At 37.7% G+C, this 21,699-nt stretch overlaps 1 protein-coding gene and 1 long non-coding RNA gene across 13 annotated transcripts in view; both read left to right on the forward strand.

Moving 5' to 3' along the window:
* The window catches only part of LOC127955905 (zinc finger protein 585A), a 41,173-nt gene that overhangs the window by 14,828 nt on the left and 4,646 nt on the right, over positions 1-21,699 (forward strand). The gene's annotated exons all lie outside the window — the stretch shown is intronic.
* On the forward strand, positions 12,588-21,345 carry LOC127956115 (uncharacterized). Its single transcript, XR_008153481.1, has 3 exons — positions 12,588-12,700; positions 20,558-20,680; positions 21,226-21,345. It is a non-coding gene; the product is annotated as an uncharacterized LOC127956115 (long non-coding RNA).

Below are 21,699 nucleotides of genomic sequence, written 5' to 3' on the forward strand. Positions count from 1 at the left end.
AGAGCCCACACTGGAGGGGAAGTCATACATATGTCCTAAGTGTGGAACGTGTTTCATTCAGCATGGAAATCTTAAAGTCCATGTGAGAGCTCACACTGGAGAGAGCCCTCAACTGTCAATAAAAGGACATTGAGAGAAACCAGAGAGAAAAGGTCTTAATCAACATAAAAAACCTTAAAGGGTTAGTTCATCCAATAATTACAATTAGCTTGTGTTTTACGCACCTTCAAGGCATCCTAAGTGTATATGACTTTTCTTCTTTCTGATGAATCCAGTCCGTTATATTAAAAATTGTTCTGGCTATTTCAAGCTTTGTCGTTGCAGTCAATGGGTGTTGAAGTTGAACGGTCCATAAAGTCATCTTAAGTTCAATCATTGAGGATACACTAAAAATATAGAGTGCTTTCATAGACAGTACACTAGTGATTTTGTTTTCTTTTTTTTTTTTTTTTTGGTTCCGGGTCATTAATAAAGGCCTTACAAAGCGATGCATTTGTTTAAGAAAAACATCCATATTCACAACTTAACATTGATGTCTAACTTCACCTAAATGTCTTGTTAACGAAAGATTGGTGTATTAACTTGCTCATGCAACCAAAATATATAACATGAACATTTACCTGAAATTTTGACATCCTGTACCTCAATTGGGACATCCACAAAAAAAGGGCTTTTTTCTTTTTATAATAAAGAAAATAATTGGACAAACAATTATGGCTTCTACTGTGGACTCGGTGCCAAAAATTATTTTCTAAAGAAAACCATAATACAAGCAATAGAAGAAAATAAATACAGTCACAAGTTCACTAAACAGAAATGTACGGGGAAGTTGGACTCCCAATCGAAAGGTTGTGAGTTCTAGTCCCCACAGGAATTGTGGGTGGGGGGAGTGCATGTACAGTTCTCTCTCTACCCTCAATACCACGACTTAGGAGCCCTTGAGCAAGGCATCGAATCCCCAACTGCTCCTCGGGCGCCGCAGCATAAATGGCTGCCCACTGCTCCGGGTGTGTGTTCACAGTGTGTGTGTGTTTGTGTTCACTGCTCTGTGTGTGTGCACTTCGGATGGGTTAAATGCAGAGCACAAATTCTGAGTATGGGTCACCATACTTGGCTGAATGTCACGTCACTTTCACTTTTTTTCACTTTCTCATGTAGCTTTTGTTTGGAAATGTCAAATCTTGTCCTCTTTACTTTTTTCATAGATTTTTTAGTTGTTACTCCTCTCCAACCCTACACCGAGGGAAGGACATGATAATTTGGGGCTTGTCATATGGGGCAGGGAGCAGCAGCTTATTTACATTTAAAGAGACATGGCCGAAAAACAGCACGTTTCTGCTTCCACTCAAAATAGGAATTTTCTAGATTTTATGATTAATGATCTGTGGGGTATTTTGAGTGAAAACTTCAGAGACACATTCTGGAGACACCTAGCACAGAATCAGTTTAGAGATGAACGGAGCACGAGCGCAATCCTGTGACAGTCTCAGGCAGTAAACAGTGGAGCGCGTGAAGGACAGATAAGAGGCACGATTCACAAACACTCTTCAAGGTCTCCATTAATTTGTGCCTGTAGTAATTTAATGTGTATATATTTTGAAAGCATTGAATCGCTATAGAAATCGCGATTCGTTCGATTCTTAGCATTTTGAATCGATAACTGTCCAAGATCGGTGATTCACGATTCAAAAATCATGTTTCAAGATCGATGCATATGAATCGACAGGGTTTGTAATCGATGCATCGAGAAAACGAATGAATCGTTACACCCCTAGGTGAAACGGATTGAAGTTGATCGTTTGCACTTTTTTGACGATTAACCCTTGTGCGTTGTTGGGGACGTTTTCGTCCACTAGGGGGTAAAGTTGAGTCTTATTTAGCCACAACTTTCTCTGTGTTTGAGCTTACGGAATGATTTTTGGTGCAAATCTTATTTTGACCCATATTTTGAAATTTTTCAACAACTTAACTGTACACTCTGGGCAAATTCAGTACCCTTTCGTTATGATCATGGATGAAAACATCCACTAAAATAAACTGCTGTAAAAATGTATCAGAAATATATTTTTCAGTTTTTTTTTTTTTTGCATAAATCTATTAATCAACCTCAGTCCTGATCAAAACTACCAAATGTTTAAAAAATATCCAAGATTTTAACTCTTTAATTACCAAGTTCATAAATTGTGTCACTGATTTGGGGGGAAAAAACACAAAATTACATATTTTCAATTTAAAAAGTGGTTGTGGACTGGATATTTTTTTTTACCTTTTATTACAGTCCTAGGCATGTCAAACACCAATGAAACACCAATGACGGGGTATAACACATCCAAAATATTTACACCAGAGTAGACATTCATGAACCGAAGCTTAGTTACATTCATAAACACAATCATGCTTTGTATGTAGGCCTATACAATATATACATTACAGACCAAAAGTTTGGACACCTTCTCATTCAAAGAGTTTTCTTTATTTTCATGACTATGAAAATTGTAGATTCACACTGAAGGCATCAAAACTATTAATTAACACATGTGGAATTATGTACATAACAAAAAAGTGTGAATCAACTGAAAATATTTCATATTGTAGGTTCTTCAAAGTAGCCACCTTTTGCTTTGATTACTGCTTTGCACACTCTTGGCTTTCTCTTGATGAGCTTCAAGAGGTAGTCACCTGAAATGGTCTTCAACAGTCTTGAAGGAGTTCCCCGAGAGATGCTTAGCACTTGTTGGCCCTTTTGCCTTCTGTCTGCGGTCCAGCTCACCCCTAAACCATCTGGATTGGGTTCAGGTCCGGTGACTGTGGAGGTCAGGTCATCTGGCGCAGCACCCCATCACTCTCCTTCTTGCTCAAATAGCCCTCGATGCCTTCAGTGTGACTCTACAATTTTCATAGTCATGAAAATAAAGAAAACTCTTTGAATGAGAAGGTGTGTCCAAACTTTTGGTCTGTACTGTATAGTTATAAACATATGGCTATATTCATGAACCGAGAATAGCCTATCACAGTAAAAAGCAAAAGTTTTGTTATATCATTCTTAATGACATTATGCTTGCAACATTATTACTTGTATTACTTTTATATCATTTTGCTGTTTATATTATAGAACATTAAAAAAAAACATCCTGGCTTCATGAAACATTTAGATGCTGTGAATGAAACTTCATAATATTTCATTTGATTATACATTTCTTCAGGAATTATAGTTTGGAAAAAGTCTAACTAGTAAAATGTTTGCCCATTATGTGAAACCTAATATAAGTATATAAATAAGTAAAAAAGACTAAAATGTTTATGATCTCTGCTAGATCAAGCCGCTTCATTCTTGTTTCTGAGGAAATGTATATAAGTTAATGGAAGCCTGTTTTTGGATAAATAAACAAGTATTTGTGACTTTTTCCTCACAATTCAGTTTTTTAAGGACATCTCAAAATGCCAGCTTTTCTGCCTTAGGGGGTTACTTGAGGTATATACCTTCTTGCATGCGTCGTTGTGAGGTGCTGTCCGTTGCGGTGGTGCTGAATTGGTTGATATCAATGTTCTGTGGGGAACTGTTTACTTCATTACTTAATTCAAATTTTTGTGCATCTGGGAGCTGCTATCATTATGCGAGGTTCTTAAATTCGTTTTTTAATTGAGTGGTCAAATGTGTTCTATTCACGATCACATAGTACAGCTTTCAAGAAATGGGAGTTTGCCCTCAGGCCTTAAATATGTTCAAAAATAATTCATTTTTCATTGTCCCTTTTTTATGTGTTGTTTCCTCTGTTTCGATATTAGACGTTTCTGCAACAAGCTGGCATTTTTGCAAGGCTTTGGTATACGAGTCTGGAAAATATATGATTTCAAATGAACAGCTTTATTTACAACAAGTTAAATGCTATCACTATTACCTGTTTGTAGCCAAATTTTCTTTAATGATATCCGCCTCCGCTTTTGTTCATCAGGCAATGCTTTATTTTTCACCAGCTGCCTTGTGTTTAGAAACGTCCAAAAGCAAACGGTCCCCTGTAAAAAGAAAAGGTTTCGCATTACCAGTTGGGTTTTTATTATGTTAGTTAATGTATAAAGATTTGAATATAAATACTTTGGTGATTTCCTCCAGCAGTGTGGTTGGGACAATTTCTACAGAATTGTCATCTGCAAATTCAGCTACTGAGAATGTCTTTGTTTCCATCTGTTAAAAGAAAATAAATACTGTTCACTACGTCTCAAATAATTCTCATGGAAAGGGTTTGAGGCACACTGTATGACATTCAAGTTACTTAGTTTCACTGATTTTTACATAGAAAGGGTGTGAACATAATTTTTTTTTCATAATCACTGGCCAAATGAAAATCTTCCTCATTTTCTTGCTTTTATCTCCTACCATCTCTTACACATACTCTACCTTCTCTGATGAATAATGTATTGTTATTATTATAGTAAGTACATGTAACAACACAATAAAATAAAATACTCATTAGATTTCTTGTTTTATCTTTCATATGATAGTTGAAGGATCTACCTTTTTTCATGAGGGATTCCACGTCATCAGAAGGGATTTTTTATTTATATGGTAACATTTTGTTGTCCATTAAGGGCAGTATTCCTTGGTTCTATGTTCTGGTCATGTGTGTTTATGTGTATGTGTGTGAAAGAGAGCAAGAGAGAAAGAGAGCAGCCAACATTAAATGGTGAGTCCAATGTGGGTTCCATATAGGCTTTAAATAAGGGTCCCTTATGGGTTTGTGGGGCCCAATTGCAAGTACTTCAGAGTACTTACATCATCAGTTTGTGCTTATTTGACCTTAATGTTAACACAAAGAATATATATTTTATTATAAAAATCTTATTATACATGTCTGCTTTTCTGCGTATGTCTATTACTTTATTTAACGTGATATAGGCATAGGACTATATTGTGGCTTAACACATAAGCATTTTTTATAATACATGTTACACAACTCTTGCTGTTACCAAGTGTTTGTTTGTAATTGAATCTAACTAATCTAATTCACCTTAAGTTAAAAAATATCAGCCAGTTGATTCTAACTGAAATCGCTGTGATTAGCGATTAATAACTCTGTGGTACAGTCAAACAGTGTAGATCCTTCAAAACATACACAAAGGAATGTGCATGCTCATGTCTCAAGCGTCTATGCCAATAAGCTCTGGCTAATGATAAACCAAATTTGGGGGTGGGCTGGGCTACATGTGTCGCCCCGCCCCATCATCCAGCCTGCAATCTAGGGCTACTCCCAAATTGGGCAACTAACATAAGACAGATACCGGGCTCTTGCCAGATAGCCCTATTCAGACTGTAAGTGAGATTCATATGGGCTCATTCAGGAGGGGCCCACATTGGGACCTTTATTTAAAGCCCATATGAGGCCCACATTGGACTGGCTGGAGAGAGAGAGAGAAAGAGAGAGAGTGAGTTAAACTGTATGCAGGACAGCCCAAAATCTCCTGGTTTTCTTCCACCATTATGGCAGTTCTTGTCAGCTGCTGTTCTGGGATGAGTTTCATTCCTGATTGCCTTGGCTGCACTTTGAAACAGCCAATCAGACGTGAGTCACATGGATCTCTGAAAAGAGGTTTGGATTACTCAATAACCTTGCATAATATCTTTGGAGATCTGGACTCATCCATCTCTTCTCTTTCTTCCATGGCCACACAACACTTCCCCTCCTGGAGAATGAAAGCATTGTTCGGTCTTGTAATTTTCAACTTTTTTTGTCGCCACAGATTGTATGTGTGGAAAATTTGCCTGCTCCATGTACAGTTTGGCCACTTGGAAAAGTAAGTGCTTGACTTCTTGATCTTATGAGTCACTTAAGCTTTCCTAGAAAGTTCTCAAATGGGAAAGCACTGCAATTAATTGCTTCTTCTGGTCGATGTAGCATGGAATGTATGTTGTACACCATGGAGTGATCTCCATAGAGCTCTTTTGTTTTTGCAACAAAGAAAGTCTGTTGTGTTCCACTGCCAGGTTTGGTGAAAGAAGAAGGCTCAAGGCAACACTGAATGCCATGAAGTGGTAACACAACTCATCTGCCAGAATACCTTTTAGCACAATCTTGCCAGTGTATGCTGCAAACTGCCATAATTCAGTTGCCTTCCACCAATCGATGTCTTCTAGACCCCCCTTGGTTTTCATGCAAAACAGCTTGGAATGGCTTTCCGAAGTGAGAGCAGCCTTTGGTACACTTGATTGATTTGTCCAGCAGACATCCGCACATTCCTCTCTCCTCTCATACACTCTGTGATCATTTTTTTTGTGATTCCCAGGCAGGCTTGATGCATATAATCTATTGGAAAATGATTAACCATGTCCAAAGGGAGCCGCACAAATGGGGACATTAAAATGGCCTCATCTTTCTGCCGTTTTGTCATTTCAGTACAGTATACCTCATTCGTGTGTAGAGTGAGATTCTCTACCTCTGGGTAGGTCACTCGTCCAGACACACACATGCCCCTCTGAGTGCATTTATCGCACCCATAATATCCTGAGAACTGTTTTATCTTTTTAACCATGGCTCTTGCAAGAGCATCACAGACAACACATTTAATTTTAATTTGTTTTCCCTCGAAACCATAGTCAAGGAGTTCCTGGATGTCTTTGATGCCATCCTCGCCAAAATCCAAATTTGATGGTTTAGAAGAACTAAGTGTCAGTTTAACAGGGAAAACTTTGACAAGATTCAGGTGAATGGTCACGGATGTGCTTTGCTGCTTTTGAAAATGGGCAATCCATCTATATTGAAAGAAATCTCCAGTGTTGTTATTCCTTCAGTTATATCCCTCGGGTAGTTTTGCAACTGTTGACTAAGGCTCTCCCTTAAGTTAAAATGGACACACTCCATCCCTGACTTTGTCACTGATTTGACTCTTCTTGGAGTTTGCAGGGGGGGAAGAGAGCGCTGTTATTCACTACCTACCCAACTACTCCTGCAGGCCCCAAGACTCGAACCGGCGACCTTCCGGTAACTAGTCCAAGTCTCTTACCATTAGGTCACAGCTGCCCAGCCGTGTTGAAATGGATCATGTAATGAGATTGGCCAAATAAAGTATCTTTAGTGGCCAGTTTTGGATTTTTTTTATTTTTTTTTTCAAACAAATGTCTGTCAATTTGAAACTGACAATAGATGCAGATTTAGATTCAGATAGATTTATTGGCAATTGGTTAAAGTTTTACATTTTACTAAAGATTAGTAACATGCAAAATACTATTTAACAGCCAAGTGACATAAATACACATGGGGTTCCCTATAAAGCATCCCTATGGGAAGTCGTGACCCAGTGGTTAAAGAGTTTGAGTCCTAATCCTAGGGTTGTGTGTTCGAGTCTCGGGCCGGCATTACCATGACTGAGGTGCTCTTGAGCAAGGCACAGTGTGTGTTCACTGTTATGTGTGCGCAATTTGGATGGGTTAAAAAGCAGAGCACAAATTCTGAGTAAGGGTCACCATACTTCCGTCACGATATATACATCATTCAAGCCGACCAATCAGCCTCTAGGATGGCTGTCGAAAATGCCATTGTGAACGCCAAGTGGACCAGGACCAAATATAAATAAGATAATTTGGTAATATAAATGGGAATCATTCTGCAAAATAATAAATATATAAACAATGTTACTACATTAAAACCATGGTTAATTTTGTAAGGATGTTTAATCAAATTAATTGTACAAAATGTAAACAGGTTTAAAATATAATCAGTAAAGGAAACATTGTTTATGAGAAGACGAACTTGACTGAAGCATGTTAGTTTGGAAATACATTTATTTGTTCAGAATGCACTTTGAAAAAAAATAATAGGAACATTTCAGCAGGATGAAGATATGAGATGCAAGTCAGCCCTGTTTCAGAGTTAAACATTAACATTAGAAATATGATTTCAGTACTGTATAGAAAAACAATACAGGCGTACTCTGAAAAACCAAGCCCTGTGCATTAGAGTGAATCATTTTCTCAATATTTTACAGTTGGTTTGACACCTTTAACTGAAACGGGGTCAGAGTTGAATGAATTTAAGTAGGTACAGTATATTAAACATGAAAAATATGGTTTCAGTACTGTATAGGAAAAACATAATCTGAAAACCAAGCCTTGTGCAATATAGGGGATAATATTTGGAATATTTTTCAGTTGGTTTAATACCTTTATCTCAAACATTGTCAGAGTTTAATGCGTTTAAGTATGTGCAGTATATTACATTGTTCATTATTCATTATTGTATATAAAACAGTAAAGGTTTAATCTGAAAATCAAAGTCTACATCATAGTACATCATCATCATTGTACAAAATCAGAATATTTTACAGTTAAAATATAGTTTAACATGAATGTTGTTAATGAACAATATCCTAATGAACAGTTTTAGTCGACACGTGAAGTTCTATCAGTGAATTAATATTTCTCGTTCTCAAGTTTTCCCTTCTAACAACTTCTTGATTGTCGTTAGGGTTTCCTCATGAAATTTGGGTTTGTTGGCTTGAATGGACCAAGTCTCACAACTCTGATGGTGTCTGATGAATGGCACAGAGGATTGGCCATAGATGTGCCTTGCTGCTTTTCAAAAGGGGTAATGATCTTTAATGTCTTTAAAACAAAACCTTTTTTTAACAAGGGTCAAAACTCCTGTTATAATGTAGATTTTTTGAGGGTGCACTCTTGTCAGAAATTAATTGATTACTTTTCCTACATAATATTTAACAAAAAACATTGGTAAAATATATATTTGGGAGACTTAGACCTTTCCAACGATATATAGTTTGTCTAGATTAGATTTAGTTGTAATATAGTGAAGTAAATGTAGGCGTCCCACAGAGGGAACGGGTGACAGTTAACAGGCTAACGACGTAGCATCCGCTCCCAGCTGCAGTCAGAGCAGGAGATGTTCACCCCTCCGTGTCCAGACTGCAAATGAATCACGCGGCAGCACATCATGTGCGTGAACTGCCACAAACACACCGCTGGCTGATCCCACCCTTGCTTACATTCAGCACGGGATGTTAAATCTTTGTCTAAAACAGCTAAATCACTCTGACATAAGCTAAACTAGCTGACTAGCTCATCATGTCGAAACTGTACACTCAAAAATACTGAAAGGAGTGGGAATCAGACTCTGAATTCAAAGGCTGGTTAAAGCCGTTTATTGGAGATAATACACGGGCATACTGTCTGTATTGTAAGGATGATTTCTACTCCAAACTTAGCGATGTAAAGAAACACAAAACAACTCAAAAACACACTCAAAAGGCAAAGCCTTATGTTCGTTCCACCCAAAACAAAGGCTGAGGCCACCATGGCATTAGCTATCGCTGAGCACTGTTCCATGCTAGCATGTGACCACATTGGAGAAGCATGTAATGCTGCTTTATCAGACTGCACTGCTGCTACCCATTTCAAGATGCACAGGACAAAGTGCACAGAAATGATTAATGGTGTTCTAGCACCATACTTTATGAAAAAGTTGGTTGCAGATGTGGGTGACCAGCGTTTCAGCCTCCTCCTCGAGGAGTCCACGGATATAGGTGTTTCTAAATACCTGGGGGTTGTGATAAGGTACTTCAGTGACACCAAACAATTGTCTCAACATTTCTGGGGCTTATTGAATTGGACGGAGGAGAGGCCAGATCTATAGCCCGTGCTGTTGTAGCTTTCCTTGAGAAGTGTGGTCTTAAAAAAGAGAAACTCCTGGGGATAGGGACTGACAATGCCTCTGTTATGACAGGGATTAATAATAGAGTCCATAAAGTCCTGAAGGAAGAGTATGGCCGCAAAGATCTGATTCTTATTCGCTGTGTGTGCCACTCTCTGCAGCTTGCTGTAAGTCTTGCTTCCAATGACACCATCCCCCTAGTGAGGAATACTTGGTACGAGAGACTTATAACTGGTTTTCAGTGTCTCCAAAGCGCAGTGAGGCCTACAAGGCCAAATATGAGACCATCAGCTGTGGGGAAAAACCTTTACAGATTACCACAGTCTGTGCCACACGTTGGCTCTCCATTGAACCTGCAGTTTCACGCATTTTGGACCAGTGGGAGTAGCTTAGGCTGCATTTCTCGGTTACTAAGTCCAGTGAACACTGCTACATGGCTGAGGTTTTATATTCCATGTATAGAGATCCTCAAAACATCTTGTATCTGACTTTTTTGAGCTCAGTGCTGGGTGAGCTACTGTTGGCCATCATTTGAGGGAGAGCAAGTAGATCCTCATCTACATCGAAGCATTGCAGTACATGTCAGTTTTTAATGTGGAGATAACTTTAAAGCACAGTAAGAGTCCTGGAGAAATAGAAAATATAGCCGAGCTCCTCGACTACTCCCTTGCAGAGATAGACAAGATTATCCAGCAATGGCGTGCCATCCATCTTAGTAAATGAAATGAGACAAAACACACTGGGTTTGTGGAGTGAGATTTAGTTCAGAGATGCAGCTGATAGCAACCTGTTTCAAGAGCTTGCCATGGATGCTGTGTCCGTGTTGTCCTCACCACACTCGAACGCTGAAGTCGAGAGAGTATTCAGCCGGATGAGTGTGGTCAAAAGTAAGATAAGAAGTCCTTGCAGACCCTTAACTCCATCCTGTACATAAGATATGAACTGAAGCTGTCTGGTGAGGCTTGCTATATGTTAAATTATATTATTGAAGGGCATCATGATTCTGATTTGACGACATCTTTAAGTTACTCCAAATTAATTTTACCAGAAATGAAAATTATTCATTTAACATTAACTTTATTTTACAATGTATTCAAATCTATATAGTAAATAATAATAATAATATCAATCTGCATTATAAAGTTTTTTTGCATTCTGCATTTTGCTTTCTGTTATTATTACTGTTTTTCAATCTTTTGCATAGCTATGATGGGAAACACTGGCATCTAACAATGCCTTGAAAAAAAGGCAGTTCATTTAAAAAAATATAATAAAATAATTATATACATAAACCAAATTAGGAAATAAAAAAGTTATGGAATAAGCATGTGTCATATTCTGTCTTTAACTCCTAAAACATTGGTGTCTCATATTTTAAATATGTAAATGTGTGAAAATATTCAGATGTTGCCTACCTTTCTTTGTAATCATGAACATTTTCATAAGTAACTGTCAGTTAATTACACTTTATTACTACATTTAATCAGTAACTGTAACAGATTACAGTTAAACATTTATTTTACATTTAAATTGCAAGTGTTGTGATGGAGATGGGAGATGAGGGATAAAACAGGGACGTGGCTCGGACAAATGTCCTCAAAACGTCCGCCAGGGAACATCACACAGCTGACCAAATCTGAAAATCCGTCCGCGAACGATATAAAGCGGATGTACCCCTCCGGGGGACGTCCCCTGTTTGGTGTTCTGTATAGGTTATGTTTAGGTTATTTACATTATTTTATGGTTTAAAAAAAAATAATAGTAATAATAAAAAAGAAAACTAAAAAAAAATTCCTCTAATGTTTATATATATATATATATATATATATATATATATATATATATATATATATAACCAAACTGACACCAAAAACAAACGTTAGAGGAACGTTCTGTGTTTGATTGTTTGGATGCTTACCTAGCAGTCTGTTTGTAAACATTTGCAAACTACTGCGTCCTTTTACAGCCTAAAGCTTATCTGAAAAAATCTACATGTGTGAAAAATAATTGACACATGAGAAAAAAAAAACAGTTTACTTTTATTTGTGTACACTCACGATCAATTAAAATACTGTGCTTTCATTTGTAGTATCAAGAAAAACAGGATGCTTTTTTTATTATTATAAGCTCTTGGTTCTTTCAATATATTTCTTCTTTCCAATCCTGGCTGTAATTTTGACATTTTAATCCAGGATGAAGTTATCTATGACACAAATGCTTTGCAGTTGATTTTATGAATTGTGAGCACTTCATAATTACATTCAGAGAGACACTATAAGCTTTTGAAAAAAAATGGTATTGATAACTTTGTGAATCTGCTAGCCGTTTTTATTATTTATTTATTTATTTATTTTCTTCCGTATACTTGAATTTGCGTGGTTCTCGTGGACAAGACTTTTGTTTTGGTCTGTCGAGGTGACGTCATAAGGCTGCGCCGCGCTCCTGTCATCTGTGATCTGAGGAAACTTTGTGTTTTCATTCATTTAACGCATTTAAATCATCACAAGGCCTAGCGAACTATGAAATGCGTTAACTATTGTTTATGTTAACATCGTAATACTTTCTTGTGTAAGTTAAGCGCATCCACGGACGAGCAACAGTAAAGTAGCGTCTCATTTCGCTTCATATGAGTCGAGAATCAGTTTAGTAAACATGAATTGTGTCTCTGAGAACAGGAGCTTCTAAATGACAACAACAAACAGGTGATAAGTTTTACAATTACTAAAACGCAATGTTTTTGATTCAAGCGTAATAAATATTGTCATGGAATAATATGTAAAAAATGTACATATGAGCTTGGATTATAAAGTGTATTGCTAGGTGTAAGTCTGTTTGTTGGCTTGTTTTTGGTCTTCATTCTGATTGAGACGCACACAGAAGACTTAGTTTTCCTGTTTTTGTCTTTCTGTTGTTAATTATTCTCTTCTTCATCAGGACAGAGTGACAGAGACACAGAAACATGGCGTTTATTAAAGAGGAGAGCGAAGACTTCAGGATCGAAGAGGTTTTCAGTCTCAAACTAGAGGATTTCCAGAAACAAACAGGTTGGTTTTCTTTCTCAAAGAGTCTGATCCTTATTAAAACCACTTCAGCTCTGCAGCATTTTTTTTTTTTTTTTTGGAGAATTAGCCTTATCTGAATTTAAAAGAGCGCCCTTCTCACATACACTGGAGAAAATTGATAAAACATTGGCTCAATTTACAGAAAAACCTCTCAATTTAAGCACAGAGGTGGAATATTAAATTTATGTTATTGTATATATTCACGATTTCATAATAAATGCAGGTAAAAAGTCAGATTTGTTGAAATTTTTTCAGTAAAGTGTGTTTTATTTGAAACCTGTTTGGATTATTTCCCTGAAGGTGGATTCTTTTGAATCCTCTCTACGCCAGTAAAAAGAGATTAAAAAAAAATGTTTATGTCCTTCTTCACAAAAGTTATTGAGCTTTAAAGTGTAATTAAACCCCTGGTCAGAGCCATTAGCATCATGACTAAATTAGGCTAAGGTTAATCGCAAATGCTAACAAACTACCAACATTTTAAAACCCATGCATTAAGGTTAATTTTGGTATGATTTAGTGTTAATAATTAAGTGAAAACCGAGATTTTAAGTCTCCCTCTAGAGTTATAAATGATTGTGTCTCAGCAGGTGCAGGTGTGCTCCCTGCTAGAGAGGTGTGCTGTAGGGAGATACCCCGGGTATAGCTACGAAACATGACAAGACCACGAGTGTTAGGTCCAGTTAATCTAATACGTGCTATACACAAGACAGAGTTCATATGAATTAACAGGAAAAACAAAGGTGCAAAATAAAGTGCAGCAGATGCAATGACTGTGGAAACTTTAACGATTGAAAGGTTACCATGAGAAAGATTCAAACTGATTTTTCACCTCATGAATATGATTGACCTGAATTTCCAGTACTTCAAGCATTTTATGCACCTTGTACCGATACCTGTGTTACCAGCAGTATATGGCACTTACGTCCAGTTATACAGGGAGATGGAAGAGACCGTTATAAACAGGTTAGTTCCAGGAAGAAAGATCAAAGTTTATATAAATAAATAGGAAACAACTAAATGCATTTAAAATAAATAAAACATTTTTGTATCCTCCACTTCAACATACATGTGCACCACCTCTCTTTCAGCGTTTATATGCGGGAAGAGTTTCCTGAAGAAGGAACATACAGGGGTTTCTTCCCCCATCGCATTTTTGAATACATTTGCAGTATATTAAAATTAGTGGTGGGCATAGATTATTTTTTTTAATCTAGGTTAATCTCACTGTGATCTTGAAATTAATCTAGATTAAAATGGCTAATTCTAATTCTGCCGAAGGCATTCAGAATATGTGTGTTACCCAAATAAAATTGACAAACAGTGAGTCTTTGAGAAGGGGTTTATCAAGCTAGGTGGTGCATTAGAAAAGGGGCTCATCTCCTGTTTCCAAAATGCATCACAAAGTGCTTGAAAAAGCTGTAAACTAATTCCACATTACACAAGGTGCAAACAACCTTACGCCTGTTTCACACCAATGTTTACGTTTTTTTCAAGTTTGTAGATGTCAAGGTACAGAAACCAAATAATAAAATGTAAAATAGCACTGTATAGTCTTCAATGTAAAAATTAAATATACAATCAAACCTACATTTATTCAGACACCTTCAACATTTCTCACATTATTAGTTTTGCTATATATATCAAAACTTATATCTGGTGTCTGAATAATTTTTGGTTTGACTGTTAAAAATACAAAGTAATTCAGTCAAGAGCAGTGAGTTTTCTTGGATTAACATTACAGCAGACAGCAGCTAAATTAGACGCGGTCACTTTAAGAGACGATGAACGCATCCAATATGTGGCGAGTGGGGCGGGGCCAAGAGGCGTGGGAACGAGGAGTGAGGCCAGGTGTAGTGATTGGAGATGAGCTACACCTGCGCCCCACCGCCCGTATCGAGTCCCACGTAGGAGATGGAAGGATATAAAACTGGAGTGACGACCGTGAAGGACGAGAGAGGACCAGGCCTGGACAATATTTTATGTTTTGGCTTTTATTTGCGACTGACGCGCCGTTTTGTATTTATTTTTGAATATTAAAATTATGTTTTTGATTGTGCGCCAGTTCCCGCCTCCTCCTTCCCGATGTATATGGAGTTGTATATTATTACACAATATAATACACATCCCATTTTTTCCCTCAACGGTTTACTTTCACTTAAGAAATAACTGACGGTTTTTTCGAGCATAATTTCCAATGTGGATATTTTGACATTTTGTATATATTTGTCGGCACTAGAGCAAAAATAAGCAAATTCGATGTTCAAGTGTTTTGAGACGCCTTTCTCTTTGCAGAAGAGAGCTCGGTTCAGTGTCGCTGTCCGTGATATGCGGCTCTCTCTCTCTCTCTCTCTCTCTCTCTTCGCACCGAACACCAGTAACTTTGTTCAGCTTTTCCGCGTCTTGTGTTTGGATGCTTTAAAGTTTAAATCGACAAGCGGCAAGGCTTAAAATCATGTGAAAAAGATTAGCTTTCGTGACGATGCGCAGCAGTGGCCCGTCAACTGTCCTGAGCATCTTTTTAGGCTGGCCTCAGCGAGTCAGTTATATAAAATATCAAGGTGAAAGGCATAATAGCTTGCTTAGTATAGACCCAGCTCCCAACCCAACTTTGAGAATAGATTAACGGCAATATTGTTTTTATCGCCCCATAAGAGTCTCGCGTTAACGCAGCACGTTAATGCCGATAACGGCCCACCAATTAAAATGAAATTAAAATGAATTAAAAAGAATCATTTTTAACTTGAATAACAGCACACAATAATATAATAATATATATAATAATAATAATAATAATAATCCCCCCAAAAAATCAGCTACAAAACTCAAAATGAATATGTAACAACTAGGGATGCAACAATACAGTTAGCCCACGATTCAATACATACCTTGGTTTTTAACTAGAGCCCGACCGATATATCGGCCGATATGAGCTAATTGCATTTAAATCGGCATCGGCGTTTATAACGGCCGATGAAACATGAAAAACGGAGTCTCATGCTTCACTCATGTTATGAGTGTTGCATAGTTTGCCCACCAGAGGGCGGTCTGCAACTCCAGAGTTGACAACAGCGCCAGAAATCCACAAAGAAGAAAGCGATCAGCCAAGCCACCCAGGTGAGTCTGTCGTTCGTCATGTGAAATGATTTAGTTCATACACTGTATATAAAATGATGTGGTAGTTCTAGCTAACGGTCCTATCATCATCACTTATAAATATTCTGCAACATCACTTACAGCTGCTAATGCATTGCTATATTAGATTAGCCACAAAGCTAATACCATGTTTATCAGTGGAAGAGCGTGAACGTTAATAAGAGGTCAAACTATAACGTTAGCATTTAACTTATTCTTATTCTATTGAGGTGTGTTTCCCACATAAATACCGCGTAATGGTCCTTTCACACAGGACGCGGTATATACGGCGCTTGCCGCTGGGTTTAGTGTTGCCCTTCAGATACAACGCGATTTGCGCTGCGCTGTGCTATGGCTTTGCCGGAGTTTTAAAAACTTTTAGCGGGAGCTCTTTCATAGTCTGTTGTTACTCCTTTCGGTCAGCAGCAAACATGTATCTGTCCCGTTGTAAGAAGCGAGCGATAGCGCTAGTCCTGCTGATGAGAATTAAGAGAGATGCAAGGAAGAAGAGGCTACCCAATTCAATTTGGTGAATTCAGGCTGGTTACGTTACTCTAACGCTAATATAGCTTCCTTTTTAGCAGGCCCCTTAAATGCTTGCTATTAACTTGTTTGAAGGTGGTTCTTCTCAAAATTGACAGCGGTGTGTTCATGACACTAACGTTAACCATTCAACTTCGAATTGATTCCGTAATCTTCCGGTAACAGTAGGCTAACTTTACGTTCGCCAGCGCATGAGATGTTTTGATTCAGACTGCACAAAGAGAAGAGGAGAAGATATACGGGTCCGTTGTGAATGTGTCTGTGAGAGCAAATATAGTGTAGTTACAGTAACTACAGTAGATGCGTCAGAAATGATTAACCAGAGGGGACATGTAAATAAATGTGAGCTGAACACACGCTTTTTTCTTTTTTTCTTTTTTTACATATTGTTTCAAAGCAGCTTTACAGACATAACAGGGAAATGTTGAAATAATATAGTTAAATATAAGTAGGTAATACCTATTGCTTGACAAATAAAAAAAATATTTATTTTTTTTCTCATTTTTGCCTATGTAGGAGATCCCTGTTTATTATTATTATAATTCTAATGATGACATGAGTAATGATACATGGTGATATTATTAATACACATGCTTATTCTTTCTCTCTCTCTCTTTCTGCCCTACAGATGGCTGAAAAAGGTGAATGCTGTAGCAGCGAAGTATGGGACTACTTCTGCAAATACTTTAACTTTAGTATTATAATTTATTTACAGTACACACACAGACTGTTAAAACCAGCTTCAACTGGAAGAAAGTAAAAGTGTTAAATGTTTAAAACCAGACTGTTTTTTGATCATTAAAAAATATGTACTTTTGATGTGCAATTGTTTAGTGATGGAGACCGTAATCTAAGGCTTTTTTTTTTTTTTTTTTTTTTTTTTTTTTACATAAATCCCTTCTGGAAAATGGTTTATACAGCCCACATACATCGAACAGGCAGATATTTTGCTATTGAATGTTGTGTAAGTGCAGTTTATAGGAAATGGGTCTAATATCCAGTTTATTTTCAAAATCAAAATATCGGCTTATAAATCGGCTCATTTCGAGTTAATATCGGCATCGGCCCCCAAAAATCCATATCGGTCGGGCTCTATTTTTAACCACAGTTTTCAGTTCTGTTCGGTTCTGATGGCTTGACACATAAGAGTAATAAAAACCATTTATTGCAATACTCCTATATTTTACTTAAAAGCAAAGAAAAGTTACTAATTTCTAGTGTATTGTATAACATTTATTTTAACACATAAATTCCTAAATTTTGAAAATGAACATAGTAAACTTAGTAAACATAAATTGATCATTTCAAATAAACATACACGTACTTCAGTAAACATAAATATACCATCTTGATTAAACGTAACAGTACTCCAGTACAGTATCCTTCATTCAGAATGTAAAGTGCCATTTCACGTAGGTCAGCTATCTATTCCTGTATTTTGAGGTTCTTCTGTATGAAGATAAGCCTGCAGCAAGGCGAGAGTGTTTTACACTTACAGTGTCCCCGGCAGTGGAGAAGGTTCTCTCACTCACAACAGTGTTTTAGGAGGACTTTATTAGCTGCTCTGCTATCCTGTCTTCAGACAGTGATATTGCTGGGTGATGGTCCACAGATGTGCAGTCATGTTGCAAGTGTTTCCGTTTTAGTAGGCTTACATGTGTAAAACAATGATTGCAAACAGTAATTTTTTTGTTTACCGTTTTTTCTTCCTCTGAATTATACTCAACTGCTCGGAAATGTCTCCACACCACAGATTTGAAAGATGCCGGCGCTTCCTCGTACTGCCTCACTTCACCGCCGCTCGCCATGTCAAAGTGTGGAATGATGTTCTGAATTGTACAAAGTGAATAAGTTGTGTACTGAATAAATTATTTTGTGTGCTTGAATGTACCCTGTACTTGGCCCCTGAATAACATGTGGCCCCTTATTGGCCCCTGTTACAGAAAAATCCTAGAACCGCCACTGATTTCGAACTGCTTGTTCAAAAATGAATATGAATAATTGTAAATGAACTCCATTATTTTTGACAGGAGGAGACAACAAAGAATAGTTTATAGCGTGTCGATTCAGCGTGGTAAGACTCTCGCTCTCTCTCCCTCTTTGCATGTGTGAGGAACAGTGCTATCAGTAAAGCACTTTCCACCGCACCAATAACACGGGGCTGCCCGCCGACGTGCCTGACTTTAAATCGGTGCTACAAAACACGGATATCGGCCGATGCCGATATATTCAAAAATTACAAATATCGGCCTGATAAATCGGTCGACCTCTACTCGGTACTACCGGTTCTTATAGAAACCTGGTACCGTCAAATTTAAATTTTTTTAGTACCGAAGTACCAGGTCTTTTGACAACACTAGTCCACTTGATGTCACAGTGACGGATGACAAATGCAACTGTGCACATGTACATTCTGACTCGGGTCAACTCGCATAATAACTTAGACTGTTTGCCCTTTTGAACTATAATAACGATTGCTCGTTCAGTGCCACGGCCGCTGACCTTATTTATTTGCTATCATCTCTGTACTCTCTGCTCGGCATCGAGTCTGAATCTGACCACTAAAACTTTAAGATTAAACGGTAGAAAATGTAAAGCGCGGTTTGTCCCTCACTGATTGCCATAGAAACATGACACGCGCTCGAGAGACTGCACATGCGTGCTAGCCGGATCAACCTGAAATATGCATCGCAAACATTCATGTGACAGTTCACCTCAGATCTTGTTGCTGGTTTGAAATATATTAAATATGTGTGTGTCGAGAGTGCAAGCATTATTACCGCGCGTGCCCTTGCATTAACTCTGAGTCTGCGCACTCTGCTTCTAACTGCAGAGAGAGAGATAGAGACGCTTTTTTTCTTTCTTTCTTTGGCTCAAACTTTTCTTTTCCTAATTTTCCTAGTTGCAAGTTACAAGAAACAAAAGCAGTGTCTGATCACGGCCGGGTGTTCTCCGAGTCCAAAGACTCCGATCGCACGGGTATTACACACAATGTTAAACAGACCCGGGACCCGAAGTAATAGATTCGGACCCAACCCGTACCCGGCTGATCAATTCAAGTATAGACTCGAACCCTTACAGGTCCTAGGTCGACGGGTCTCGGGTGCACTTTGAAGACCTCTAGTCTGAACCCCGAACATTATCAGGAAGGCTATTCCAGAGTTTGGGAGCCAAATGTGAAAAAGCTCTACCTCCTTAAGTGGACTTTGCTATCCTAGGAACTACCAAAAGTCCAGTATTTTGTGACCTTAGGGAGCATGATGGGAATGTAATGTGGTAGAAGGCTAGTTAGGTACGCAGGAGCTAAACCATTTAGGGCCTTATAGGTAAGTAATGATAATAGCCAGTGCACAGAGACTGTAAAATTGGGGTAATATGATCATATTTTCTTGACCTGGTAAGGACTCTAGCTGCTGTGTTTTGGACTACCTTTAGCTTGTTTATTGACGAAGCAGGACAACCACCTAGAAGTGCATTACAGTAGTCCAGTCTAGAGGTCATGAATGCATGAACTAGCTTTTCTGCATCAGAAACAGATAACATGTTTCGTAGCTTGGCAATGTTTCTAAGATGGAAGAGTGCAGTTTTTGTAACATTGGAAATATGATTTTCAAAAGATTGATTTTCAAGAGTTGCTGTCTTATATAACACCCAGATTTCTGAATGTAGAGGAAGTAACAGTACATCCGTCTAGTTGCAGATTGTAATCTACAAGATTCTGTGTAGTGTTTTTTGGTCCAATAATTAACATTTCCGTCTTATCCGAATTTAATTGGAGAAAATTATTGGTCATCAAATCTTTTTCATCCAAACATTTTTAACACACTCTGTTAGCTTAGATAATTTAGAAGTTTCATCTGTTCTCGTTGAGATATATAGCTGAGTATCATCACCATAACAGTGGAAACTAATCCCGTATTTTCTAATAATATTACCAATGGGCAACATGTATATGAAAAGTAGAAGGGGACCTAGGACGGATCCTTGTGGCACTCCACATTTTACTGGTGAATAACATGCGTCATCACTACGACACACCCTTTACGGCATTAGTTCTGGCTTTTGTTCATACAGAGCTTGTTCCAGGACTGAACCCGGCAATGTAACTTGGTTACTAGATCCCCGACCAGGGATTAATCCAGGGATGTGTTTGCGTTCTCACAGAAGGCGATCCGGCAATTTTCCGGGAACCCACCAATGTGCAGTGTGAAAGGGGCTTAGCTTTTCCTTATCCTTTTCGTGACTACCCCCATGTTAGAAGTCCACTGAGCAGATGAGTTGAATCAGGTGTGTTTGTTTAAAGGCGAAGTAGCTTATTTGATTAAAAAAAAAATGTTTTGTTATACTGGTAGAAAGTGTCTTCACATTCTAATGGCAGTAAAAAACATAGTTCACACAAAAATGAAAATTACCCCAAGATTTATCAACACTCAAGCCATTCTAGGTGTTTATGATTATTTTCTTTTAGACCATTACAAAAAAAAAGAAAAATAAGTGATTTTAGCAGTAAAAACAATGTCCTGCCAAACATAAAGGTAAAAATGTAATGCTTTGACAACGTCTTATACTCTGATGGCAGATAAATGTACACAGTATATAACTGAATTGAGTGATTTGTTACAAAAGTGTGCATCAGATATGCTAAACATGGAAGATACAATACAATCAGTTACAAAATACTGAAACAATGTTTAAAAAAGGTTTTGAAATTACATTCTACACCACTTTCAGTACCTTGGTCTGTAGAAAGATGTATAACACGTTGTTTAAGTTGTTCAAAAATACTTGTTCAAAATATTTGTTTTCTTTGTTTTTCTTTTTTTGCACCTTAGACCTGACATCTTTTAAAGAGGAAATGGAAGAGAAAGATCATCAGAATGAGAGTCATGATTTCAGTTTTGAAGAAAAACCTTTTAATTGCTCACAGACTACAAAGACTTTCTCACGAAAAATAGTTAAAAAAGGGATAAGAACTAGAAGTTGTTTAACCTGCTGTCAGTGTGGAAAGCCTTTCACTCAAAAAGGAAGCCTCAACAGGCACATGAGAATTCACACTGGAGAGAAACCTTACTCATGCCCTCAGTGTGGAAAGAGTTTCATTCAGTTTGGAAATCTCAAAGTCCACATGAGAAGTCACACTGGAGAGAAACCCTACAAGTGTCTTCAGTGTGGAAAAAGTTTTGATCAATATGGAAACTTCAAAGTCCACATGAAAATTCATACAGGAGAAAGCCATTTTACCTGTCAACAGTGTGGAGTAAGTTTCAGCAAGAAATGGATTCTCAACAGGCATATGAGAATTCACA

Source organism: Carassius gibelio, chromosome B4 (genome assembly GCF_023724105.1).
Source record: "Carassius gibelio isolate Cgi1373 ecotype wild population from Czech Republic chromosome B4, carGib1.2-hapl.c, whole genome shotgun sequence".
Taxonomy (NCBI): domain Eukaryota; kingdom Metazoa; phylum Chordata; class Actinopteri; order Cypriniformes; family Cyprinidae; genus Carassius; species Carassius gibelio.